The sequence below is a fragment of the Canis aureus genome, chromosome 4, assembly GCF_053574225.1.
Source record: "Canis aureus isolate CA01 chromosome 4, VMU_Caureus_v.1.0, whole genome shotgun sequence".
NCBI lineage: Eukaryota > Metazoa > Chordata > Mammalia > Carnivora > Canidae > Canis > Canis aureus.
The window spans coordinates 61,921,305-61,941,955 of NC_135614.1; the positions used below are offsets into that span (position 1 = coordinate 61,921,305).

A 20,651-nucleotide genomic window follows, 5' to 3' on the forward strand; every position below is an offset into this window, starting at 1 on the left:
GCGCGCTGCCCGTTATGTGCACGACTTTAGGGAGCTGCCCTCCGCGTGACGTGCGCCAACTTTCCGCCAATGGCGCGCGGGCAGCCCCGAGGGCCCGAGCGCCCCGCCCCGCCCGCCCCGCCCGCCCCGCCCGGCCCGGCCCGGCCCGGCCCGGCCCGGCCCTCGGCTCTCCCGCCCGCTCGCGGGGCCGGCCCGGGCGGGGCCCCGCCGCTGCCCGGCCGCCCCCGAGGCCCGCGGCTGGGGCTGGCGAGCTCCCCCGCCGCGCCCGGGGCTTGGCGCTCCCTGGGGGCCGCTACCTGTGCGGCCCCCAGCACTCGGAAGAAGCAGCGACAGGCAGGGACAGGCACACGCGCACCCCGACAGACAGGCTCAGACTTCTGCGGAGACGCGCCCGTCCAGCGCACCCCCCAAGCACACTCGTGCGCGCGCACACAGAAGCCCACGCGCACAAAGTCACCCCTGCCCAGCGGAGGCCGGGCCAGGAAGCCAACACAGGAGCGCCCAGAGCACAGAACCAGGTAAACAGGACGCTGAGCGCTCACGTGGAGGCAGGCAGAGAGCCACAGACTCGGACGACCCCCTCCAGGTACCGCAAACCCCTCACTGGGGCGCACAGCACCCCCGCCCCTTCCCAGCACACACACACGAGCGCGCGCGCGCACACACACACACACACACACACACACACACACGAGGCACATTGCCTTTCAAACATTTGGCAGGACCACAGGAGGTGACTTCAACAGCGGCCCGATTTCCTTAGCACACTCACTGTCAAGCACTTTGGGTGCCCTCCTTGGGAATTTGCAGGCATTGAGACACAGGATTGCACCCTCTGGATTTCACTGGGAGCTGGAGCTGGGGTATGCAGGCCCGGGTTTGGGGACCCGGAGAGAGGGTTGTGGGCTTCCATTCGTAATTCTTGGGCGTGTGCTAGCACTCCCTCGTCATCTGTGGGAATGAAAATGAGTTGAAAATAGAATAATTTTCCTTTCAACCTCATCTTCTTCAGCAATCCCGCTGCCACTAGAAAAAAAAAATGCTTTCAATCTGCCCGGTAGTGTGTTGATTTGTCGGGTTGAGCCATATGAAATTGCCTCTCTTCTGTGGCGTCTGACTTTAAAAGTGGCTGTTTCATATGGCTCAGACCATTAGAATGTGTTAACATTCAGAAAGTTTTGAAACCACAGGACAGAAGATAATTTCTCCTTAAAAAAAAAAAAAAAAAGTCATACCAAGCCTTCAGACTAGGGTCTTTGTCCATGAAATATTATCCTTTGCATCTGGCATATGACTTGATGTTAAGAAGAAATTAATTTTCAGGATTTGATTTCACATGTATTAGTAGCTTCTTTGAAAGACTGAAAGTATTTCATGCAGTGTAACCAAACATACTTTGTAGATTACATAATAACATAACAATGGCTAACATTTAGGGAACACTCTGCTATGTGCTTTTCATGCATTATTCCATTTAATCCTTCCCACAGTCCCATGGTGGGGGGAGCACTATTTTTAGCTTTATTCACAAATGGGGCTCAAAGAGAAAAATAGCTTGCCCGGGGGCACGGGGCCAGGCAGTGCCAGAGGCAGGAGGTGAACCCAGGTCTTCTTGACTCTAAAACTCAGAATTGGAATACTCAGGTTCCAGATCCTCTGTCCTAGCACTTTCTAGCTCACCTTCCTTAGGCAAGTCAAAAAGAGAGAACCTAATTTCCTCCCTCTCTAAGTGGAGAATAAAGTCACTCCCACTGGGCAGAGTGAGAATGGAATATATAATAATACATGTGAAAATGCTTTTGCACATGTATGCACCACACAAATATGGGTTACAAATGAAATATATAAAGATCACTTAGTAGTTTAGAATGTGTTGTCAGTCTTCTCTAATAGAACAAATACTTAAGGACAAAAGTGAACTTGGTTGTTTACTGTCCAAGTAAAGCTCAGAAACAAAATTTAACCTGCAATGCTCCCTTTAACTTCCTTGACCAGCCAGAGATTGTTTTTGCAAGACAAATGCCTTAAAAAGGAAATATTTCCCATAAAGGTGCAAATATTATGCACCCATAGCTTTCAAAATATACCCACCCCATATTTGCGTTTCCCAAAATTGGCTCTGGTGTGATGCATTTTAGGAAACGGCAGTGTCTGTTATGCAACACAGTTTCTTTAAATATACATCTAGCCCAAATTGTGGAACCAAGCCATTTAAAACCTCCTTCCTGTTTGCGAAGCTATGGAATAAATAAGCGTATTGTTTAACCTTCCCATAACAACAACAACAAAAAGAACAAAGAAAGCCCTTTTAGGATAAACACTAATTGATCATTTAGATATACACATGAGTCATCTAAAAGTTTAACTTTGAATATTTTGGGAAACACCTTTTAAAAAAACCCACAAACACTAAATCAAAAAGGGAAGATGGCTTATGTCAACGAGGAGGTTCCCGGCTTTTACCCATCACCTTTCCCAAATGGACAATCTCTCCTTCTCTTCTCCTAGCCCCTGCTCACCATTTTTTTCTCTCTCTCTCCCTCCCTTCCTCCCTCCCTCCCTCCCTCCCTCTCTCTCTTTCTCTCTGCTTCATCACCAAGCTGGTAGGAATTTCAAGATGATGTCTTCACACCAAGAGTCTTCTCCTGACCTCGTTTTAGAATTGGGCAGCCCGGTGACTTAGCGGTTTAGCGCCACCTTCAGCCCGGGGCCTGATCTTGGAGACCTGGGATCGATTCCTGTGTCAGGCTCCCTACATGGAGCCTGCTTCTCCCTCTGCCTGTGTCTCTGCCTCACTCTCCTTCTGTGTCTTGAGTAAAATCTTAAAAAAAAGGAATTGGAGTAGAGAGAGTTAGTTAGAATGGGAAAGAGGTCAATAGATCATTTAGTTCATTTCCCTCCATGGTGCAATGAAGAAACTAAAGTGCAGAAGTAAGAAGCGTGTAGTCGAAAGTGGCAGGGAAGATAAAAAGATCTAGGCCTGCTCCCTGCCTTACATATGTCCAATGCAGTCCCTTCATTTCCCAGCAGAGGACTTTGATTGGCCCTGCTTGCTGGGCTCGTGGCATTAGAGACTTAATGCTTCAGCTGAACTTGGAAGTTCTTAGTAGTCTAAATGCACCTTGATCTGATGTAAGAAAAAGCAGGCTCTTTTATGGTGATTGATAGTGTCTAATTACATATTTTGTTCAATCCCTTAAGACACTAATTTGTCGTTTCCTGCCTGCCAAACAGAAACAAAACAAAACACATTTTGATTTACTGAACAAATGTTTGAATAGGAGTAAGGTTCTTTGGTGCCAGGGAATGTCCTCACACCATTAGCTGGACAGCTTAGGAAAATCTTATCCTGTTCTTGGCTTAGATGAGATTCCTTCCATCTCTATGACCTGAGCAGATAAACATCTGTAGATTTCTTTCTAAATAATGGTCTTAAATGTCTTGTCTTTAATATTCTCTCTGTATACCTTCACCCCATTAAGTTTACATTAAATGAGATTAAATGTAATGTTCAGTGTGCTCCCTTGCAGAAGAGATAACTCTTACTGTTTCCTTATTTTTGAATCAAAATGTACCCGTAGAATGCACATTTATCTTATCGGGCGCTATGTGTGAAAGGCCCCTTTGAATGTGAATAATGAGTAATTTGCTTGTAATTTGAATTTTGGTGAAAAAGAATGAAAACAGGAACAAAACTTGGTGCCTTAGAAAGAAAAATGACTATGGGGACACCTGGGTGGCTCAGTGGTTGAGCGTCTGCCTTTGTTTGAGGTATGATCCCAGGTCCCGGGATTGAATCCCGCATTGGGCTCCCCACAGGGAGTCTGCTTCCCCTCTTCCTGTGTCTCTGACTCTCTATCTGTCTGTGTTCTCATGGATAAATAAATAAAATCTTAAAAAAAAAAAAGAAAGAAAAATGACTGAAAATTACTGTCACCATCGAGTTATGTAGCTGGGTAGAATGTTTTTGGTTTTTGAGTGAAATATCTCACAGTCTGGTCAGCCCCTTACACAAGGCATCCACCAAAACTCTCAGCTCTAGCAAGGGCAAGCTCCCCACATCCTCTTGCCACTGTATATTTCTGACTATGCAGAGTGAACTGCAGTACATCTTGCAGCTCCGGCTCAGGGATTTTAAGTCTGCCCCCTTGAGGCCACTCAAAACAAGTTTCCTTTTTCTTCCCCAAGACCGTCCTCAAGGTTTTGGGAGAATCCCTTGGTCTCTGGAGCCTTCCTTTCAGCTTAAATAGCTCTTGTTCCTTTGGGTTTAGAGTCTCCTTTACCATCAGGGCAGACCTATTCATGCTTGGGTCTGTCAATGTCTAAACTTAACATCAATACCTGGAATGATCATAGAACAAGTCCTCAAATAATCAATTTGCAGTCACCTTGGCAACCAAAAAGTAAGCAGAGCAACCAGCAAAGCTTTCAGAACGGCTGATTATACCGGATGAATTTAATTTCCTGCTGTGCTAGCGTTTTATGAGAGACATGCTAATAAATTCTCCACGTCTCAGGGGGACCGAATGAGGGGAGATGGCTTAAATTAAAGCCGGAGAGACTTCAGTTGATCCTCTGAAGGGCTACTTGGCCTGAAGACTTCCAAAGAAGCTAATCTCTACCAGCTCTTCTCAGTTGGGACTTCATAAGAGAATTAACCCTGCAAAAACTGAGTGACGCTTCTTACTAATTTTCCCAAGAACTGTAGCTAGCTATTACCCACCTAGAGCTCTAAGAGAGAGGTTAAGTTGTTACATGCAATGTAAGGGATGCCTTAGGGCATAGGGCTTAATTCATAGGGCTGAATCTGAGTGGCATTGCTTGGAGTTTCCTACAGATAGGGAATGAATGGTGTGTGATGATTAATACTTCTGTGTGATGGAAGCAGGTTGGGGCAGAGGAGGTAACATGGATGGGGGATCAGGAGACCCAGGCTCTGGGCTCAGGACAGCTATAATGTTATAAATAACCTTAGTCAAGTCACCTTCTTTCTTTGAGCCTCAATATTCATCCATGACATGAGGTTGGCCTGGGTGACATCTAAGACCCTCCTATTCTATTCTAAGCTGAACGAGCCTGTTGTGGGAAGGAAGCAAGTGGAGGGTCACTGAGAAATTGGGTTCCTGACTCTGAGGCCACCGAGGCACTGGCAGGCAAAACCCATCAATACTCTACAAAACAACTTGGCCATGCTCCCTTCCCCACGCCAAAGTTCACCATTGTGATTCTTGCCATTCCAATTAGCAGGTGTTACCATTATTTGCTGAATACTTTATTGACATTGACTTCTTTCTAAAACCCAAATACATTTATTTTTAAAGAAAATTTTGTGTTGCTGCCATTGCTACACGTGGTAAACCGGTGTCATCTGCCATAAATAGAAGGTAACCATGAAAACAAAACAATGTTAATAAATTCTAGCTAGATTTTGCTGCTTGCCAAAGTCTGAGCCTGGGGCTTGCTCTTTTTATTGAAAAGGAAGATTAGCAAGTGCTGGGGAGATAATAATGGTTTTCTAGCACCAAATGAGGCTTTCTTCACCTATCTTAAAAGACCGAAAGAAAATTGAAAAGGGGATCACTCTTAATAGTAGTCACTGTTTTTAATGTGGTGTTACTAAAGTATTTATAAAATAATTTCTTATTCCACCTAAAGGGATTTCAGCCCCAGACTTGTGCTAATGAGACCCACCACTGTGATAGAAAAAAGCATGGGGTTTGGAACCAGATGGGTCTGGGTTCCAATGGTGATTCTGACCTTAAACCAGCTGAGTGCTTCAAGCAATGTGCTTAAGCCCTCTGGGTCTCAGAGTGATTCTTTGTAAAATGAGGATAAAAATCCCTGAAATGGTTGTCGAGGGAATAGAAAGAATGCACAAAAAACTGGGTTTGGAGGGGAAGGGAGAAAACCAGGAGACATGACAGTAGAAAGGTCAGCATAACTTGGATGGGTTGAGAGTTGGGGAGTTGAATCAGATGAATCAGGGCCATCACCCAGCAGGGACTAGACAAGGAGAGCAGTAGTGTAAGTGTCTGTAGGACAGGAAGTGGTGATGAATTCAGATATGGCCATATGGAATTTGAGGTTTTGACTGGACATCAAAATAGAAGTTAGAATATCATCATGATTAGGAGATTAAGAAATTTGAGGTGATGTGTCTGCCAGTGGTTGTCATTACACTGAAAGTGTTCTCTGAACTGCAGTACCCACAGAAGATGCCTTTGGTGGTTAAATGAAATAATGCATCTAAGGAACTTAGCACAGAGTTTCCAAAAAAGTGTTTATCTTCATCATCATCTCCTGGATTTTCCAACATACCTCCAATTTCAGGACATTGTATTCATTTCTCCGAGGGCAATCTTTCAAATGAAAAAATAAATTTATCTAACAGGGAAACAGAATCTTTCGTATACATCATACTACTGAGAGTAGTACAGCCTTTGGTATGGATTTTTGGGAAGTGTCTTAGGTTGGATTTCCTAGCATCTGCTGTAAGGATGAGGGTTTTTGTGCAAGTGTGATGAAGAAAGGGAGAGAAATAAGCCACGGAGGGGAGAGGCAAAATCGGTATGCGGCTTTAAGCAATGACCCCGGCACAGCTTGATCCTCAGAGGAGCTCTGGAGTGACTCTGGTGCCAACTGCTTTGTTTGAAGGCCTGGTTACTCTGATTCTTAGCTGTATAACCCTGAACAATGACTTAATCTTGTGTCTCAAACTCCTCATCTGTATATTGGGATTGTTGGTAATAGTATCTCACAGTCCCATGAGTTGTTAGGAGAAATAAATGAGTTCATATCTGCAAAGTGGCTAGAACTAGCTTAGCACAGAGTAAGCAGTAAATTCACTATTGGTATCAAATTCAGAGAAGCTGTGGAAAGTTCTGTTAGCTATGGCACTCAGGAAACCGACCACGGTGAGATTGTATATGCAGCCTCTTGGGCTGAAGGACTAAGTGCAGACCTTCCAGTGTTTGAGCCTCAGGAAAGAAAATGCCTGAGAATGTGTGGTGGGTCCTGTAGGCAAGAAGTAAAATGAATGTGGGGATCAAGCAATGTCAGCTGGAGCAGAGGAGGACATGAAGCAGGGCTGAAGGGAGAATAAAGAGAGAAAATAAAGCCGGCTGTGGCCAGGAAAGAAGGGCAGAGGAAGAAAATTGCCTTTGATCCGTTCAGGAGAGGAGGAAGGGCTTATCTCTCCAAAGCAGTGCCTTGTGCTGGGTGGCACAGAGGGAAAGATCTCACTGCACCAATGAGAGGATATCCGGATACCCCAGCTGGGCTAAGCACTGTGGGGGCAGCGAAACAAGTCCAGGGTCCAGAGGAAGAGGACCCCTGTCTTGGCCCTCACACCTCTGTGTGACTGTCCCTCCCTGGGTCTCAGTCTGGTCTTCAATCTGTCAAATACGAAGGCTGAATCGATGGACAGCATCCAAGCCAAGTGGTTGTCAAGGGGTCTGAGAGACAGCAGGCACAGTTCTTATTAACCGTGTGTGTATTAATTATAGGAGCTGGACGTAGCACCTTATACATATCCTCTCCTCTTTTCTCATTTCTGTGTAACATTATGAGACAGACACATTTATCCCCATTTTACAGATGAGAAAATGGAGGTTTAAAGAAATCACAGCCCACCTCAGCTAACATGAGAGGTAAACGGTTTGAAGGGCTTCAAACCTAGTCCTGTCTGATTGGAAGACTGACCCTGATCCACGATCGCAGGACTCAGATGCAGAAGCCCAGCCAGTGCAAGGACTGCATGCCCAAGCTGGAGAGGCGGAGGCGCCCTGGTTGTCAGAGCCTTGCCACTGACTTTTACCAGACTGTTCGGGTCAGGAGGCAGCAGTTTCCAATGCTTACGGGAAAAAGGCCAAGTGACCAAGATTTGGGGCCAAGCATCCTGGTCACAATTTCTAAAAAGAGAAGAGAGGATGTCAAAAGTTGGAAGTCACTGGCCATGAGCCGTTGGGTTTTTCCCACATCCCTTCCTCCACTCCTAGTGCTCTTCCATTCCACCCCTTTGCCTTCTCCCCTCTTCCTGTACCAGTCCCTACGCCCAATACACACACATATGCACGTGCACATGCATACATACACACACATGCACACACTCATGCTTGTTCAGCTTCCTTCAGCAGGACTTGCTGACTATGAGACTGGATTAGAGGCTTCTTCTATTGCTTTTGTGTCACCCCACACGCTAGCACTTAGCCCATATTATTATTACTCCTCATTTTGTTCTCTAATATTACTTTATTCATCTTCATGTCCCCAACCCTCCAACACAGGGACCAGAAGGCAGGTGCTCACGACACGTGTGCATGTGCACACACACATGCACACACACATTTACCTAGACATTCTTAAAGTAGCAGAAGGACATTACAAAGTGAACAAGTGAACAAAGGCCTTGCCTTTAAGAAACTCACATGCTGGGAAGGGAGGTTGGTACATGAACTTCACTTCTATGTAATGGAGTAAATACTGCGACAGAGCTAGGGAAACTAGCTCGGTACTCTGTCTCCCCATGTAAACACTGAGGAGGAGGCCTAGGGAAAACTTCCAAAAGAGCAGGCGAGCAGCAGATAACAAGGAGTCTTTAGCCAAGAGAGTAAGGTGATTCTTAAAAAGAAGAACTAATTTAACAGAGCTGTTTGGAGAGTAATTTGGTAGAATTTACTAAAATGTAAAAAGTATATATCCTTTCATCTAGCAATTCCCTTGCTTGAAATGTGTTCCTTGAATGTCGGATGTTTTACCTGAACGTCTAGTTTCAATTTTGTTTGTAAAGGAGAATAAAACAAAACCAATTGTTCAGAAAGGGGAAATGATTAAGTAGACCAGAAGAAACACATAATCATGATGGGTAATCATTAAAGAGAATCAAGTAGATCTAAATGTGTAGACTCCGGAGCTTGCACCGTATTTTATCACTAAGGTAGAAAAGCAAATTCTATACCAGGTTGTATAAACTTATTTCAGTTGTGTTATGTTACAACCATATGTGTGGGAGTTTTAGGTATCTTAGTTACTACTGGCAGATCCTGCTGAAAGCCCTAGGGGGGCAGAGTTAGCACTTAAACACGGTGCTGCTTCTCAAGGATTTACTGGAACATGGTGAAGATAAGGAGGATAATGATATGACAGGGTGTGTGATAAAGGCTATAAAAGAGGTTTAAAATAGATCTGCATGGACAGAAGCCTGGTCTTGTTAGTTTGTGACAGACGATGAAGATAAATCAGAGTTTCATTCGGTTGGTGGCCATAAGGTGGGAGTGGAGGATAGACGTGACTTTGGTAGTCAGGTGGTAGTCAGGTCATATGGAGAAGAAACATGTGAATGGATGTAGATGTGGGAAACTTTGAACTGTGCTTGAGAAACAGCAATTATTCCTGAAGAGTTATGCCACGTGGCCCGTGAGTAGGGTAGCTATAAGGTGAGATGTGGGCTATGTATTTTGGAAGTCTCAAAATGCCGGGATAAGGAGTTGAGGTTTACAGGAAATCATGGAAGGGGGTGGGACAGGCCACGGAAAGCCACAGTCCAGGAAAAAGCCCACCATGGGATAAAGGAGACTATTTCACAGAAGCGTGCCCAGCAGCCCTTGCCAGAGGGGTGGATTAGGAAAGAAACCAAGGCAGCAAGGGAGTGACATGGTGCTGCCCCTATGGCTCTTTGCTTGGTGCCAGGTCTTTGCTTCCTCATTTGTAAAGCAGTTTGGACTCTTCTCCTCTCTGCCCCCAGACCAGTGGTGAATCAAATGCACAAATGTGTGTGTGACTGTGGGGCTGGTTGCCAGGAAAGGGCTGCTTTCCTATAGGGATAGTGTTTATTGCTGTCAGAAAATACAGGACAGAGCTCAGCAAGAGGAGAGTTCAGGCTGCCACAGGGGGAGGGACATGTGACAAGCTGTGGGAACATATGGGGTGGTCATCTGGGCCACAGAGCCTGAGAGGAAGTGAGTGGATCTACATGCAAAGTCCAGAAACAAGAAGAAACCATTTCTGATCTACCACACTGGCAAAATTTAATGCTTTACAAAAACCCAGGGTTGAGGGGGTGCCTGGTGGCTCAGTGGTTGAGCGTCTGCCTTTGGCTCAGGTTGTGATCCCAGGGTCCTGGGTCAAGTCCCGCATTGGGCTCCCTGCATGGAGCCTGCTTCTCCCTCTGCCTGTGTCTCTGCCTCTCTGTGTGTCTTTCATGAATAAATAAATAAGGTCTTAGAAACAAAAAACAAAAAACAGGGTCCGAACAGAACTCAGGAATATGCTGTCGTCACATTTTACACAGTTACACAGGTATTGTCCTAAGCACACAGATCTGTACAACATATATGAAAAGGATAGTCACTGCAGTTTAGCATAATAAAAAAACCCAAAAATCTGTTTAACATAATATTGTTTAGTGCAGTAAGAAAATAAAAGCTGGAAATAAGGCTACATAAATTAATGTATTGACATACATGGATTATTATGCAAATGCAGATATGTAGCAGGTTTATTCATAATTGCCAATTTATTCATATTCTGGAAGCAACCAAGGGGTCCTCCAGTGGATAAACTTGTACATTCAGACAATGGAATCTTACTCTGCACTAAAAGGAAATGAGCTATTAAGCTATGAAAAGATATGAAAGAGGGCAGCCTGGGTGGCTCAGTGATTTAGCGCCACCTTCAGCCCAGGGCGTGATCCTGGAGACCCGGGATCAAGTCCCACATCAGGTTCCCTCCATGGAGCCTGCTTCTCCCTCTGCCTGTGTCTCTGCCTCTCTCTCTCTCTCTCTCTTTCTCTTTCTCTCTCTCTCTCTCTCTCTCTATATATATATATATAATTAATAATAAATAAAATATTTTTAAAAAGAAAAGATATGAAAGAAACATAAAAGTGTATTACTAAGTGGAAAAAGCCAATCTGAAAAGGCTACACATACTGTTTGGCTCCAACTATATGATACCCAGGAAAAGCCAAAATTAGGGACAGAATGAAGACACCAGAGATTATCAGAGGTTAGTGGGAAGGGAGGAATGAAGAGGCAAAGCTCAGTGGATTTTTAGGGCAGTGAAAACTACTCCGCATGATACTATGATAGTGGATATATGTCATTGTACATTTGCCGAAATCTTTAGATTGTGCAACCCCAAGAGTGAAGCCTAATGTAAACCATGGACTTTGAATGATTATGATCTGTCAATGTAGGTTCATCAACTACTACAAATGTACCTCTCTGGTATATATATGCTTAGGGCAGGGGGTGTAAAGGAAATCTCTGCACCTTCTTCTCAACTTTGCTGTGAGGCTAGCAGTGCTCTAAAAACTAGAATCCATTATTTTTAAAAAAGAGGAAGTTTTGTACCAGCTGGTATGAAGCAATATCCAAAATACATTTTAAAGTATAAGGGCTCATTGTACAACAGCATAACATATCCTCATTTGATAAACCACAGTATGTGCCATCTACTTAACAACACAAATATGTATCAATAGGGAGATGTGTAAATTTTTTAAAAAGTGCGTATGGCTGTACAATGGATTTTATCCTGCAGTTCAAAAGAATGAGATAGATATGTGTGATAAAGATCTCTAAAAGGTCTCTAAGATACTAAACGAAAAGGGTTGAAACAAAAATAGTATGTATATCACCTTTCTGTATAAATAGCATACGTTTTTATTTTCACAAATATACTCTGGAAAGACTTTCAGAAAGTTAGCAGGTTTACTATAGGGGACTAGTGACAGGGAGATGGGGCTGGTGGGGAGGACAGGACAGTAGGCTTTTACTTTCGTCTTTCACTCATCTGTTCTGTTTGATTTTTCACTATGAGTATGATTTTTTTTAAGTGTAATTAACATACATTAGTTTCAGGTGTACTATCTAGTGATTCAACAATTCTATACAATTCTCAGTGCTCATCATGGTAAGTGTACACTTTAATCCCCTTTGTCTATGTTACTCATCCCTCCACCCCGAGATGAGTCCTATTAGAAAGTGTAATTTAGGGATCCCTGGGTGGCGCAGCGGTTTGGCGCCTGCCTTTGGCCCAGGGCGCGATCCTGGAGACCCGGGATCGAATCCCACATCGGGCTCCCGGTGCATGGAGCCTGCTTCTCCCTCTGCCTGTGTCTCTGCCCCTCTCTCTCTCTCTCTCTGTGACTATCATAAATAAAAAAAAAAAAAAAAAAAAAGTGTAATTTAATAATACTTTTTTTTTTTTTTTTTAAAGTGTTGCTCTCAGATTTCTAGAATATACTGTTATGGCCACAGAGTTCTTCCTCATGACTACCCTTTTCTGGTGAAGAAGCTGAAATACAATTTAACCAAACGTGAGTGAACTTAATAATAAGTCTTGTCTATGGAGGCCAGGGGTGAAGGTGGGGAGAGAACATGCAACAGATAGCAGCCAGGATATAAAAGTAGACATTGTTAGAATTTTTAGTAACTTCTTTGGAGGGGGAAGGGAAAGGATGTGAGAAGAAACCAGAAATGAAAATAGAAATGGCAAAAACTTGAACAAATGAGGAAGCCCTATGAGAAAAGCCTGAGCTTGCCACAGCTGTTTCTGGGGCTTGGGTTCTCTTTAGAGTGTACGTGTGTGCACATCTCTGACTGTGTCTGCTCATGTGGCCCTTTTAGACAGTCCAGGGGCTTAGCAGGGCGAGGCATCATTCTGCCTCAGAATCAGGGTGCCCCTCTGGTTTGCCCAGCTCGGTGGAGCCGAGGGGTTCCTCAATGCAGCCTCAGACAGCAAGGAGCCTGGTGGGAGGCCCTGGCTCTGGCTGCCGCACTCCTAACTCCCTTCTGTCTCCTGCTTCTGCGTAAAATTAGGTTTGTACAGGTCTTCCTTTGCTAAAAAGATACCCACTGATAGTCCAACTCTTTCACGGTCCCATGGGGAAACTGAGATCCACAGTGAGGAGGGAAACTGAGAAATAAAATAGGGGGGGAGGCATGAGTCAGAGGCCAGGGGTTCTGATTCTCAGTTCCCTTACAGCTTTTCATTCTTACATTTTAGCTGAAACTGAAAAGAAGACGAGAAGACCTGGGGTGAGCTGAAATTTCAAAGGCTTAAGTTGAAAGAGAATGTTCCTGGGGGGTGGGGGTGGGAGGGTGGCCCGGAATATTAGACTCACAAAAAACCAATAGGGAGAGAAAAGCATTATCAAGGAATTAGAATAGACAAAAGAGGAAAAGTGAACCGAAATATTTTTGAGGATAAACTGGATCCTAAAATGGAAACAATGAATTGAAAGGCAGGGTTTAAAAAAAAAAAAAAAAAGCTGGTGCAACCAACAAATCCGTTTTGATCGCCCGCCACGGACGGACGGCACTGTGGGTTCCCTGACCCGCTGAGATCCCGGCCTCGGTGGGGCGGGTTGGCGGCCTGGCGGCCAGTCGGGCAGTTGGCACCGAGCAAGAGCACGGATCCGCTTCTCCGAGCTCCTGTTGGACGTGCTCTCCTGATGGACGCGGCACTTATTTGCCAAGTGCAGCAGCGTGTGATGTGCCCCGTCTGGCATAACAAAGATGTTGGCCTCCGCCTCTGAGGTTCCCAGTGCAGAGAGTGGAACCGGCCGCGTCGGGGAGGCCGGGAGGGGAGAGACCTAAGGCCTTGCTTCCTGGTTCTGATTACAGGAAAGTGGGGGAGAGCCGGGTAAACACAGCAGCCCGGAGGGTTGCTGAGAGGGAAGGAGAGGGACGTAGGGCAGAGGCGCCCAGCTGACATACCGATGCGCTGAGGGAAGGGAGGGCCGGTGGCGGCCCACCTGCTCGCCCAGGCCCTCAGATCCCCAGAGTCCTACACCGAGGAGGGGCCCAAGGCCCACAGGCGGGCAGGGGCTCACCCAACGTCACACAACCAGTCGGAGGCAGTGCTGGCAGCGGAATCCAGGACTCTTCCCATTGCCCCATCCTGCCACACTGAAGGGACAGCCCAGTGGTTAATTAAATGCAGAATGTTCTGGAGTCAGGCTGACCTGGGTCTGTACCCTGCTTCTGCCACTTGCTGGTGGTCTTGTGATCCTGGGCAAGTTTCTCTCTTCACCTGGATGTCTCCATCTGTAAAATGGGGACCGTGATTGTCATTACTGGGATGGCTTCCCTCCACCATGGCCATCCTCGCCTCCTTCCCTCCTGTGTGTGCCATTGCCCCATCAAAAGGTGGCGTTTATCTTTCATCCTCTTGGATCTGGTCTGACTTGTGACTACCGCGACCGGCGACTACAGTCGACGTGACCCTGTGGCAATTCCAGAGCAAGTCTTTGTAAGGACTGGCAACTTCTGCCCGTGTCTCCTGAGTTACCTGCTCTGGAAGAAGAACTCCACTGAATACATGAGCCAAAGACGGCCATGCAGAGAGGCAGCTCAAGCAGGCTGGGAGGTGGAGAGGCTGCGAGGGGAGAGATGCTTCTCCCCCTCTTCCAACTATTCCAGTGTAGCCTCAGCCTTTGGATGACTCCAGCCTCAGGCCCCTGGGACTGCAGATGCATGAGAAGCTCCAAGCAAAACCTACCTAGCTGAGCCCCTTCCACAGTCAAAAGAGGTAATCGTACATTGATGTTTTTTAAGCCACAAAGGTTTAGGGGATGCTTGTTACACAGCAGCGATAAGGGGACCACGTGCTTACTGAGGCTATTCGTGGATCCATGAGACAATTATGTAGAATAGAAGTGGAGACACATGAAATATGAATAAACGGTAGCTTTTTATTTTAGTGGACTAAATGCAAACAACAAACTCCAAACACCTCCATCAGTCTCTACTAAAAAGCACATTACAACATCCCTGAACGATGCATTTGCAGACCACACAGAATGAACTTCCTTCTCCCTTCACCTGACAGTCTTTGAAGACAGCCCCTACGCCCTGCTCTAGCCACACCAGCCTCCTCAGACCTTCCTATGAGTCAGGTATTTGCACATGCTGTTCCCGGTGCCTAAAAGCCTTTCCTTCCCCCTGTTTACATCTTTACTGCTTACTCATCCCTCAGCTGAATCATCATTTCCTCTGGAAGTGTAGGTCCCCACCCTCTGGGGAGATGCCCTCAGAATACGGTGCCCCTCTCCTTCCAACACTTATCTCAGTTTTGCACCTTTGCATGTATTCGTGAGATTATGCAATCACCATCTTTCCCAGAAGACTCTCAGGGCAGGGACAACATTGATTTCATTTGCCTTGGCTTATCCCTATGTCCCCCCAAACTAGCCCCGGTTGGAACCCAGCCATATGTGGATCCTCAGTAAATGCTTTCAGTGAGCCAGCAAGTCAGCTCCCACTTCCCTTATGCCTTTTCTTCATATTGAGCATCTCTAGTCCCTTTGGGGTGTAGGACTTGGTTTCAGCTTCATTCCTCTTCCCTATGCTCAGCTTAGGTCCTGCCGTCTCATCACCTTTAGGACTCTACCTTCAAGCCCTAAAACCTGAGGCTTATTTAGTCTTTCTGCTATTTTGGAAGGAGGCATTTCTAATACTAAGAGATTCCTCTTCCACGGTCATCTGTTTCCAAACAAGGCAGTTTCTTCCTCAGACTTGAACAGTGGGTACGCAGGGCTGTTGGCAACAATGCGATGAGCATGCCCTTCCCTGCATCAATTCTTGCAATACCACACCCTCTCTTCTTTCAGCCGCCCTCTCCACTGCCCCAGCTAGGGCACCAATCATCCCTCATCTGGAATGTTCTCTCTCCCTCACACCAGCTGCCTCAGGAATTTCCTGAACTACAAATCTGCTCCTGTTACATCCCTGCATAGACTTCCAGTGAACCCTGCCTACCTTCATTGTCTTTAGCAGAAGTTGCAAACTGGTGGCCACATCTGGCCTATAGAGGTCTTCAGCTTGGCCAAGGGAGTTGAAAGTAATGAGGCACTAATGTTTAAAAATTGGGGACTTATAAAATTCCAGATGCTCAATTTCTCTTAAAAATATCAACGTGTGGGCAGCCCCGGTGGCGCAGCGATTTAGCACCGCCTGCAGCCCAGGGTGTGATCCTGGAGACCCGGGATCGAGTCCCACATCGGGCTCCCTGCATGGATCCTGCTTCTCCTTCTGCCTGTGTCTCTGCCTCTCTCTCTCTCTGTCTCTCATGAATAAATTAATAAATAAAATATTTTAAAAATATCAACGTGTGTGTCAACTATACCTCAACAAAAAAGAAACAAACAAACAAACATAAAGTAGGCAGATATAACCTCAACATACAAAAATCAATTTTGCATTTCCAGTAAGGGGAGGAAAGACAGAATATTGAATAAGTGATGTTGGAATGAATGGCTAACATTTGGGGGAGAAATTAAGTTAAACTCCTGTATTATATCAGATGTAAAAATTAATTCCCCACAGATTAAGATACCAAAGATAAAAAATAAAACTATAACAGTACTAAAGGGAAAAAAATACCAGTGATCCAGCCACATTGGAGACATGGAAGAATGAGTTGAAGCGAAGGAGCCTGGGGGGCACAAGGTCTTGAGTTTGTCGTAGTTCCCACCATTCCCTAAGGACCCCCATTTTCCCCACCAGTGGTCAGCGGTTATTCATCATTGCATTACATGGCCAATCCCAGCAGTTTCACCTGTTATACTTCCCCCCTGGTTTCCCTCGGTCCTTACATTGCCACCCCTATCTGGCATAGGAGAATTCTCAGTTTCTGAGTCTGTTAAGAAGTAGACAAGAAGGAAAGAAATACAGAACACTTTCACCAGCCAGTCCCTCTTAGTCCAGAGCCATGTGTAATTCAGGGAGAAAATTTAATTTTGTGTGGGGGAAGAGCGAGATTATAGTCAGTCTTTATTTTCTCCTCCATGCTTTCCCAAATTTCCTACATTAAACATGCTTTCCTTTTGCAAAGCTAGGCTGAAAGACGGGATGTCCCTGCAGATTTTAGCTCTGTCTATAAAATTGAGGGTACTTGGTTTTCCTTCTATAGCTACTTGTACTACTGGATCTGTTATCTAAGTAGTGGCTTCTTACTGCATACTATCATCAGCTCATAAATCAAACTAAATTTAAATTACCTTTTACTTCTCTTTCTTGTAGTTCTACTTTTTTGAGGGTAATTGTTACCCTCAAAAGGTAACAGTTGGCTTATCAAGGTATAAAACGTACATATAAGTGCAAACATCTTAAGTAAATTTAACACATTTTAAGCAATTCAATGCTTGGTGCATTTTTATAAAATTACCACACTCTTGCAAATGGCACCAGCTCGAGAAAGTACTTGTGAACACATAGCTCTTTTGATCCTTATGATCTTGAGAGGCAGGCTGACTTGCAGGTGAGCAAATTAAGGCTCACAGGAGGCCAAAATAAATGCCTTGCTTTAACCCTCTGAGCTGGCATACAGCTGAACTGAGATTTGAACTGAATCTCCCTGCACTGTGATTAGACCCCCAACAAGGCCATGGGAGGCAGAGAGCAAGGACCATGTAAGAGGACTGGAGGAAATATTGTTGCTGTGAATCAGACACATGTTAGACTTTACGCCCATGCGCACCTACAGCATAGGCTCTTCTCAGTTGCCTCCTCTTGACTTGCTCCTCCCTCTCCTCCCCGACACTCTGCACTTCAGCTCTCTGTTCCTTTAACTGAATGTGAAACATTCCCCTTCTTGGCTGTTTTGGAATTGCCATACCAAAGGTTTGTCTAAGAGAGTCACCAATTGGAGAAAGGCACCTCTGGCTTCCTTCCTCTGCCTTCTTTGGAGCATGTAAACAGTAGCTGGAGAATGGAAAAAAGGAAATGTCGTGTTTATTTGATGGCTAAAGCCTGTGATAGGGTCCTCTGAGTGACAAAATCATTCAGAAATACCCAGCAGCTCCTGGGTGCTTCTGTCAAATCCACACTCAGACTAGCAAAGGCCCTTAGAGGCCATCTAGTTCCTTCTCTCTGCCATGAATGGGGAACCAGAAGCTCAGAGGAGGGAAGCTGCTCACCCAGGGTAAGTCAACCTGAGGCAGAGCTGGGATTGAAAACTCATTGGCAGGAATCTTTCCTAACTTTGTGAACTCGATACATTTTTGCATTGGGTTTTTTGCTTGTGCTGGTTATGTGCCTATTGCCTTCTCTGCCCTGTGACACTGGGGCTGGGTGTCTGGAGGTTGCATTGCCCAGAATTCCTTGCTGGGTGTCTTGATGTTTCCCTCCGACAACAAAGGGCCATCCTAGCTCAATTTCTGTAATTTTCTGCACACCCTGTATCAGCTGTGGGTGTTCTCCAGGGCAGAGGCTTGAGCCACAGCCGCCATCTGAGATCTAAGCCTTGGCCCATGCAGGGCACTCTCTAACTCTTGCTTTCTGCTCACCTTTCCATTCCCCTTCTGTTCCTTCCATCTTAGAGGTGGTAACTATTTCTCACAGTTACTCTTATATGAATTTTCTTAGCATTCTCTTTTTGCTTTTACAACCATCCAACAACTGCAATCAATTCCCTGTATTAAATGCCTGTTATTTGAAATACCTAGCATGGTGTGTGATCTTCATGTTAATCCTAACTGAAATGTTGCTTAAAAATATTTGCTTTCTAATTTTTGCAGCTTTTTTCTTCCATCTATCCATAGAAACATAAAATAGGTGATGCCCAGGATATGATAAGAGACACTAGCATTCGTTAATACAACAGCTATTTACTTAGGATCCATCCTGGTTCTAATACTCAATATTCAGTCATCCTTGTCCATGAGGGACTTGAGGTATTTCAGGGAGTTGGGTTGGTAAACAGGCAGGTAAAGTGCAAAGTGATAAAGGCTATGAGCATGGAAGCACAGGGCCCATGGGAGAACATGAGAAAGGCCCTTATACTGAATGGGTGAGTTGGAAAAATATGAGGGAGGATCTTCCCAAACAAGGAATATCTAACTGAGGGATATGTTGGAGTTTATTAAACAAACTGGTGCATGTGGGAGATCTCTGGGAGAGATATTATGGACAGAGATGATATGAAAACATGTCAGGGTCTATTATAGATCATGTTATGTTGAAAATTATGTTTAAGTTCTAACTGCTAACATCTCAAAATGTGACCTTACTTGGAAATAGAATTGTTACAGATATGACTAGTTAAGTTAGATGAGGTCACATTAGAGTGAGACAGGCCCCTAGAATATGATTTGTGTCCTTATAAAAAGGGAGAAATTTGGTGGCAGATATATGCACAGGGAAAAGGCCATGTGAAGATGAAGGCAGAGATTGAGGTGGAGCATCTATAAGCCAAGGAATCCCAAAATTTGGCCAGCAAACTACCAGAAGCTATGAGAGAGGAACAGATTCTCCCTCACAGTCCTCAAAAGGAACGAACCCTGCCAGCACCTTGGTCTCAGACTTCTAACCTCTAGAACCAGGAGACAAAATTCTGTTGCTTAAGCCACCCAGTTTGTGATAGTTTGTTATGGCAACTCTAGCAAACTAACACATGGCCTAATCATGAAGGGTATTATAAGGCTTGTTAGTAATACTGTACATTTAATGAGCACTTACATAACAGGATCTGCTTTATAAGAATCTAAGTGCTTTATAGGAATTAACTCATTTAATTCTCATGACGAGTTAAGAAGTACTATTATTATCTCATTTTGACAAATAAGGAGAATGAGTACAAAGAGTGTAGGTGACTTGGTCAAGGTTACCCAGTTAATAAGTGATGTGATGAGTCTGGGCTTTGAATTGAGACTGCAAAGGAATATCTAACCACTGCATGATACTACTGCCCCGTGAAAGGTTAGATTTTTTACTTCAAAAAGCGATGCCTATTGGAGAATTTTTAAGTTCGGCTTATGGAAGTATGGTTTACAAAAACTTTACTGTCTTTCAGTATGTAGTTCTATGGATTTTTTAAAAAAAGATTTTATTTATTTATTCATGAGACACACACAAAGAGAGGCAGAGACATAGGCAGAGGGAGAAACAGACTCCCTGTGGGGAACCCAATGCAGGACTCAATCCTAAGACCCAGGGATCACAACCTGAACCAGAGGCATATGCTCAACCACTGGGCCACCCAGGTGCCCCTGGTTCTATGGATTTTGACGAACATGTACAGTTGTGTAGCCCCCACCATCATGAGTTGTATAACCACCACTATTGGTTAGTTTTTAGAAGAACAGTGACATGATACAATTTTCACCTCACAAATATTGTCCTGGTTGCAGGGAAGATAATAAGTTCGGAGGGAATAAGAAAGGAGACAGAGATGAAAGATGGTGTTGTCCTGAACCCGAGCAACAGTGTTGGACATGGAAAGAAATGAACAGACGCCAGAGCTTTATGAGAGGTGGAATCCAAAGACTGAAAAACCATTTCTTCTTAAAGCTTTTAACATGTAAACTTGGGTCAAATACAATCTGAATGACTCCAGATCATCAGAGATCTTTCAGTAAAGACCTCTTTTAACCTAATCAGCCACCACACCAGGAATAACCTACACTCACCTACTGCTACTCTTTCCTGCATCCTACCCACTCTGACCAGGATCACTCAGCTAAAATTAGAACAATTGGTATTAACAATTGGACCTGAGCAAATTATTTAATTTTGAGGCTACTAAATTACTCTAATATTCCATCATGAAATTGGACTTATGATGAAAGATTTACTGACAAAAATGGGGACAGGCTTAAACAAAGCATCCATATACATCTGATTTAAATTTGAGACATTTTCAACAGT

At 44.8% G+C, this 20,651-nt stretch overlaps 1 long non-coding RNA gene across 1 annotated transcript; it reads left to right on the forward strand.

The window, feature by feature from the left end:
- Positions 1-207: 207 nt before the first annotated feature.
- LOC144312848 (uncharacterized) lies at positions 208-16,109 on the forward strand. Its single transcript, XR_013378479.1, has 3 exons — positions 208-586; positions 12,220-12,319; positions 13,009-16,109. It is a non-coding gene; the product is annotated as an uncharacterized LOC144312848 (long non-coding RNA).
- Positions 16,110-20,651: the final 4,542 nt, after the last annotated feature.